The 7,728-nt window shown below is 35.3% G+C and overlaps 1 long non-coding RNA gene across 2 annotated transcripts in view; it reads right to left on the reverse strand.

Annotated features, from left to right (window-relative positions):
• Positions 1–6,786, reverse strand: part of LOC136808326 (uncharacterized) — a 103,235-nt gene extending 96,449 nt beyond the window's left edge. Inside the window, exons 1-4 of one of the 2 annotated variants that reach the window (XR_010846865.1) lie at positions 6,662–6,785; positions 3,351–3,527; positions 2,823–2,923; positions 2,388–2,492 (exon numbers count right to left, since the gene is read on the reverse strand). This is a non-coding gene — a long non-coding RNA (uncharacterized lncRNA). Of the gene's footprint in view, positions 1–2,375; positions 2,493–2,822; positions 2,924–3,350; positions 3,528–6,661 lie in introns of those variants that run through there. The other variant, XR_010846864.1, reaches the window with a different exon arrangement.
• Positions 6,787–7,728: the final 942 nt, after the last annotated feature.

Consider the following 7,728-nt stretch of genomic DNA (forward strand, 5'->3'; position numbering starts at 1 on the left):
TCTTTCGACCAGATCATCTTCCCATCTTTCCAAAAAAGTTGAAAGACGACCTTCCGAACTTTCAAACAGGCTGGGAAAATGAAATTCCCAACTTCCTAATATGTTGAAATTTCATATTCTGACATCTTTCGACAGGTTTTAAAGAGTTGGTCTTTCAACAAGGATTGGGAAGTTGTGCACCTTACCTTCCAACATCTTTCGACAATCGTCTTCCCAACTTTCCAAAAAGTTGAAAGACCACATTCTCAAACTTTCCAACAGGCTTGAAAAATAAAATTCCTAACTTCCTAATATGTTGAAATTTCATATTCCGAAACTTTCTAAATACTTTGGGAAGATGATTTTTTGCTTTTTTCGAAATCTTTCATTACAAGTCTTCAAAAGTAAATGAGAGATTTTTAAATAATTTGTGTTTATGTGCGGATAAATTTTTTCTGTGACACTAAAACGAACAATTTATTATTTACAAAAGCATAGAAACAGAAAATTGAAACAAAATAGTACGGTAGTGGGAGTACTTTTTGCTAAAAAAGTAAGTAGTCTAAATAAATAATTCTGAATGACAAATTACACGTTTTGTATAAGAACAATTTTATTAGAACACGAGGCTGAAATTTGGCCAAAACCTAAAAACAATTAAGAACAATCTGAGCCTCAGCTTTCAGAAATTATTAAAACACTAATTTCGACAGATTTTAACTGATTCTTAAGTAAAGAAACTAAGCGGCTAAGAACATCATAAGAAGAAGCCTGAAGATTTAGAAAAATTAAGAACAGCCCAGCCTGAGCAAGAATTTACTGGTTCTTATAAAAAATGCGTGTAATTTCTATAACTAATCTCTTTTCAATAATATAATAACTAATCTAAATTATAAGTTTTTTAGAATCTTAGTCCCTATCAAGGAATAGATTGGCCATAGGCTTCAAAGGACATTAAAGGATACATTGAAATTTCTATTCCCGTAAGTGCGAAATCCTCGTTAAATACTTTGGGATGGCTTTCTACAATGGAGATCAATTCTACTAAATTATAGACATTTTTATAAGCATACTGCTAACAAGCATATCCAGACTGATCTCTTGGAAAAATTAAACATTGCCTATAAAGCATATGCTGAGCCTCAGTTAACAAAGTTTCAAATAATTTAATCTCCTAAATCACAAAAAAAACAAGCATAATGTGTAAATTGCAATTTAAATACCCTTATACATAAGTATAAAAAAATTGTGTGATCCCTTTGCGAGTTTGAGAGAGAGGCAAACTTTCAATGTTTGGGAACTGGAATTGATTACTCACATCGTCGTCAAAAAGGTTCAACTTATATACCGGTGTTTCAAAACTATTTGTAATATTTTTTGATAAGTAAAACAAGACTCTCGAATCCGAGTGGTAAGTCAAAATTCCTAGAAAAAAGTCAAAAAGTTTCTTGAATGGGCGGATGGTGGAACAAAATTATGGGCGGTGGGGTTTAGGGAAGATTTGGGTGCCTGAGGGTATTAGCCGGTATTATAAATAAAAAACTAATGAAGTAAAAAATATGAAAAATATAAAAATACTGTATAATAAATTAAAAAATTATGCAAATCACTCTAAAAGATGACACTATGAATATAAAGCTACTAGTATGCTAAATAAACTCTTTTGTGCTCAATTATAGGGGAGGGTAGAAAAACCATAAAGTACAAGTCATTATTAAAAACTGATATAAGATGATTTTCCCAAAATGCCCTAGTCTGAATAAACGTCCCACCTACTTTGTAATGTAAAAAAAATTTGTGGACTCCGACATTTTGACAAAATGAATTCAGGGGTAAACCAAAGTCTCTCCATTTTTCAATTAAACATATTCAGGGATATTTTTGAATGCTTTTGAAGAATATTTTCAAACCTAAACACATTATCCAACGAAAAATTACACAGTAAAAAAGCATAAATCTGAACCAGACCGAAAATTTTTAAACTCCACCTTGTTATCAGACCCCCACTTTTATTAGATTTTGCAATATTTTATCATAATTTATAATATACTTGGGACCTAGAGTAGTCGAAAATGAAGGTTTTTAAGCCCTTTTCAGAAAAAATCATAAAATGGGAGGGGGTCTTATAAAATTATATTACGGTGATATTTTCCAAAAATATGACCCACAATCTCACTCCAGTCCTCAGTTTAGTTGTTCACTTATTAGACTGAGGTTATTGTGCTATACAACACGTGATGGTACAGTATTGTCAATCCCTTGAAGATGGTACAGATTGACTCTTACAATTAAGCATTAAAGAGTACAAGAATACCTTCTATCATTCAGCAACCAATTATTGCAATGAAAATATTACCAAGTTATTATTTTCGAAAATGAAACGAACTACTCGAACTACCACATGAAGCATATAAATATCTTGATTGCATGGCAGCAACATACATTTTTGTTTTGCAGCATCGTTTTTCAAGTGCATTTCAAAATCAGCCAGTAACTGTCCTTACGTCATGACCCTAATAAAAAAAATAGAAATTGAATCAGTATTGAAATCCAGGCATACCAAACAGTGTATAACTAAAAGAGGTTTGTAAAATTGTTGATAAGTTATATTTACAGCTTTCAGTAGACTATAGTAGAAAGACCCTTTAGTAAGACAAATTATTCAGATTGTTTCTATTTCTAAAGAGTTCTAAAAAAGGTTACAAAAACCTATTTTCAAAAATATTTTGAACTTAGGCCAAGACTTTGTGTACTGTAACAAAATTTTAGCTTCTTTTGATGTACAATGGAATAGTATCATCAATAGTCTTGTATTACTGGATTGTATTACAAAAAATACTTACCGTGTTGTATTTTGTTCCTTGTTCAATGGATAAAATGAATCTATTTTCAATGAAATCCCCAAAACTTCAATGGCTCAATGTCAACACACATTCAATGTATCCTATAAACATGAAAGTTTTATGAAAATTTGACACACTGTAAAGCTTGCCACCTCAGAGTTTAAAAAGTAATTTCCTTGTTCTACACATTTTTTATAAGCAATCAGGCTGCTAAGGCTTGAGGCCTCAAATTTGTCAATTTTTTCCACTATCTCGAAAAGTGACAGCTGTTTTAGATGATCTAACCATGGCAAACTATAGCCCTTTGACCCAATACACATAAATATGGTATAATATTAGGGGTATTCAAAGCAATTTTTTCAGAAAATGGACCAGAATGCTAGGTAACCCTAGGCCTGACCAGAAAATTGGAGTTGCTTATTAAAAAATGTGTATTTAATCATGTCATCTTTTTCAGTTCCATAGAAAAAACAAAAACGTCAACATTTCTTTGTTTTTAGACTAAAAAACTATGTCTAAAAGGCCTACCTTCAGCTATGTTATCATTTGATATTCCACGTTGAGTTTAATTTAACATCATTTTTTACTTCAACCATGTTATGACAAAATCTTCATTAATTCTAACAGGAAAGTCAGAATAAGAATTTTCCAAAATAAAATGATCTGACAGCTTGCATTCCAACCAACCAACTTTGATTTTATCTCCTGAAAATGGAAAGACAACTAGTTAAAACAATTTAAGTGACCGGCTTTGGTCCAGGGGGATCAAGCAGTTAGTACAAGACATCATATCAGTTGGTACCTGGTGGTGTGTTATGTGAATTTGATTTCCTTACAAAAATCTTAAAATCGGTTTGCGGGTTGTCAGAGAAATTTATTATCTAAAATATTTCCTAAAATGTTGTAATCTCCTATTGAAAGATGAAAAAATTCAAAGGTTCTAAAGGGACCAGATATTATTTTATCTGATTATATTCTTTTTATCTGTCACTGTATCAATCGAAAACCTACTTTCAAGGGTAGTACTAAGTGTATACCGTGATTGGTCGCGCGCATATACCGAGCAGGAATATGTATATAGTTTTCATTTTAGTTTGTATCTTTGAAAGACCACGTCGGATTTAGGCAGGGTTGTCGGATTTAGGACCACTCACGGTATGTGTGATGATGTTGCCAGCTTCTTACGAAAAGGAATTTAAATGACATGTCTTGTACTAGCTGCTTTACTTGGTTGATTATCAAGAAGAATTCCTATATACATAACACATTATAATAGATAAAAAATTGGTATTAAAACGTCCTTGGTGGAAAACTTTTGAAAAGGAGGCTTTCACCTAGGGGGTGGGGCACTGATCTAGACAGCCGACAGGGATGTGCGGTTGGAGTTTGAAAAGTGGACCCTATGTCAGATATGAATTTTCGGCAAAATTGGGACTCTGTCAGAACGAAAAATTGAAAATTTTTCCCATTTTCACCCTGAAAAGTGGCAAAAATTAATAAAAGTTAGATGAAAAATTAAAAGATTTTCTGATTTCCACCCTGAAGATTGTCCAAAATAATCAAAAATCTAAATTTTTGGGAACCTGTCATATACCGTGAGATTGGATTGGGCAACTTGCATCAGTGGAGGCTAACATGCATAGCTCTCGAATGATTGACCTGGCTGGTTGTTCATTAAAATACAACATTAAATCAAAACAAAAAGGGTATAGACAAAACGCTGAACGGCGGAACGACGGAATGCCGGAACCGGAATAGCTGTTCCGGCCGGAATAGCTATTCCGCGGAATAATGATTTTTTTTTTATATTTTGTATTCCGCGGAATATGATTATATATTTTTTTCCATCTGGGCCAAGTCAAGCTAACGAAGGTATGACATCGCTGAAAAATTTCATTAGAGCACAGCTAGATGTTGGTCCAGTGGTTAAATGCGTTTGTATCACGCACTAGGGATCCCCAGATCGAAGCGGGTCAAAGTCACCTTTAAAATTTTTATCCAGGTTTTGATGTTTCATGTTTTTTTGGGTGCAGATTCTGAAAAAATAGGTCTGAAGTCCTGAAAAGTTGACGGATGGGCGCTAAGAGACCGTAAAGGACCCGTACGGGACGGTGAATAACCCATTCCCCTAGCGCCGGACTGGGTTGGTCTCACGACTTGAAACTTTCTGGAGACGTCAAGCATATCGAAGGGGGGGGGAGCATGCCAAATTTCATCACTCCACTGTTACCGGACGCCGGGCTACGGGCCGCGCAAGGTACGCTGCAGGACGTCCCCGTACGGACGATTGCCGGGTCGTACGGCGTTTTTAGCCGGTCAAATTTTCCGTGAGGTATAATTAATCTAGTTCTATCTTATTTATATCTAAGGGAAACACTCAAACATAAAATCCCAAACAACACCCCGGGAAAGGTGTATTAGAATGACTTCACAAGCGAGTGCACGAGTGCATTCCTTTATATACGAAAAAACAGCCAATGAGGTAGCCAATTGCTGATTATAGGTGATTATGGGTGATTATGGGTGGTAATGGGTGATTATGGATGATTATGTACATAGATATACCCTCAGGGGTGATAAAAGAGAAAGATTATTATTATAATAAAAAATCATATTCCGCGGAATAGCTAATACAAAAAATAAAAAAAATTAAAAAAAATCATATTCCGCGGAATAGCTATTCCGGCCGGAACACCTATTCCGGTTCCGGCATTCCGGCATTCCGCCGTTCTGCGTTTTGTCTCCACCCAAACAAAAATGGTAGAGTACAACTACTAGCAGAGCTGTGTAGTTCATTTGTTTTGAAATTTTTCTGATTAATTGGCCAGCCGTCTGATGGCTATGGAGCCTAAAAATGGGACCCTGTTACCAGACCAGCAGCGAAACATACCCAATTTTGCCTAAGTGCCTTCCCCTGGAGGCTAATACCCAGACAGTATAGACCTAACTCTTCATACAAAAATTACGGGAAACGCGTGTTTGGACTTTGTACCCTATGCTGCACTCAAGCACTTGGACCAAAATCCCGCAAAGGCAGGACAAAAATCAGTTTTTTGAAGTTTGCAAAAAAACGCCACATAGAAGATCTTTCAAATTCAGTATGTGAATAGAGCAGTAAAAAATACAACTTTTCTATTTTTCCTTTTTTTTGCAAAAGTTCTAGTAATGAAAATAAAGGGATAATGATAATTGAATACTATCCATTGATGATCCGCGGCACTATCGTAAAGCTAGAATCGCTTCGCGTACTCTTCGCTTGAGAAAATGATTGACAGATTGAAGTTTTTCATCCCGCGGTGCGCGCCGCGCGGGAGCTCGGGCGCTCTGCGAGAGTTCTCGGCTCAATCCTCGGACCGCGCTAAAATGGTAGACTGAGCTGTGATAGATCATTTCGATGGAAGTTGTTGGAATGTTTACAAGGCTCTTGACAGAAAATCGTTTGTTTTATTGTCAATGATGACAGTGCGGTTATTAATTTTGTTTGATCTGACAAATTGATGTTTGTAAGTGCACTTTATAGTTTTGATTCCCATTGAAGAATCATATTCTGGTTTTCATGTTATTAGATGGTGTTTTAGAGCTTTAGGTCTACACTGCCAGAAGTTTCTCAAAAGTAAATTGTTGTGGGAAATCCACATCGTCCACTGGGGGTTAACAGACTATAACTGGAACTGCCCATAGCTTTGAAAAGCTGTGGTGTAGCCATGTCTATGTGTCTGTATAGTCATACAGACACATACCACACTTCAATCATACTTTTTGTGTCCAGACTGGGACACAAAAAGTATGATTGAAGTGTGGTTGATAATTAGAAATATATAATATAAAAAGGAGCTCACCTTAGCATCTTTTGATTCTCATTTCATATCTTTAGAATAAAGTTTCCATTTGCACTGCATTTTGGCTTTGCTTTGGTTTGCTGTCTTCCTCATCACACATACACACACTGCATTCCACTCCACAGACAGCTTCCAGTTTCAAAATTGCAAATAGAAATTTTGCCGGCAATCATAAATCATAACATTCGAAAATAATCTAAGTTTTTTTTCCGGGGGTTTGCAAAAATACTTCCAATGATGTGGATATTATATTTACAGTATTTAACCATAAACTGTGTATGTAATACACTTAGAACTATTTCATTTTACAAGAAATTTAGATATTTTAGTATCTTCTTGTGTTTTAAACGTCAAAAATTATGCTTCAAATAGTCTTTTTACCTTTTTGATCCCCGGTAATCATCAGTGCGGACTTTGGTTCGTAAACGTTTTGGCGCGTCCTTCTTTCAGCAACATGGAAAAACCGAGAAGTTCATCTTTCAAGTTGAAAGACGTCGAAATACGAGCGTCGATATTTTTGCTTTTTTTATAAGAAGAACCAGAAAATTTTGGCTCAGGCTGGGCTGTCTGGACTGTTCTTAATTTTCGAGGTTTTTACAGAAGCAGCCACCGACCTAAAATTTGCAAATATCTGTTCTGATTTGCCAGCTGGAAGGATTTCCACGAAATTAAGAACAGTTCCTCGTTTTCCAGGCGAGAAATTTTTACTTCAGAACAGTTATATTTTTCCAGCTAGGAGGTAAAAAAACTTTCAGAACAGATACGAAATTACCAGGCGATTGATTTTACGCGAGTTAACTGTTCTTATCTACCAGGGCTGACAAAATCTTATAAGAACAGATCGCTAAATTCCAGCTTGACATTGAAGGACTTTTAAGAACAGAAACTTAATTTCCAGCTAACAGTTCGAACAGATCCACAATTTCCAGATGTTTTGTAGAACAGATGGAGAATTTTCAGCTGCCACTCCAGGCAACCACATTCAGGACTTTTTTAAAATTCCCTTAGAACAGATAGGAAATTCTTAGACACGTTATTTATAAATATAAGATATCAGACTATTTTTT

The sequence above is a fragment of the Clytia hemisphaerica genome, unplaced genomic scaffold (assembly GCF_902728285.1).
Source record: "Clytia hemisphaerica strain Z4C2 unplaced genomic scaffold, Clytia hemisphaerica genome assembly, whole genome shotgun sequence".
Lineage (NCBI taxonomy): Eukaryota > Metazoa > Cnidaria > Hydrozoa > Leptothecata > Clytiidae > Clytia > Clytia hemisphaerica.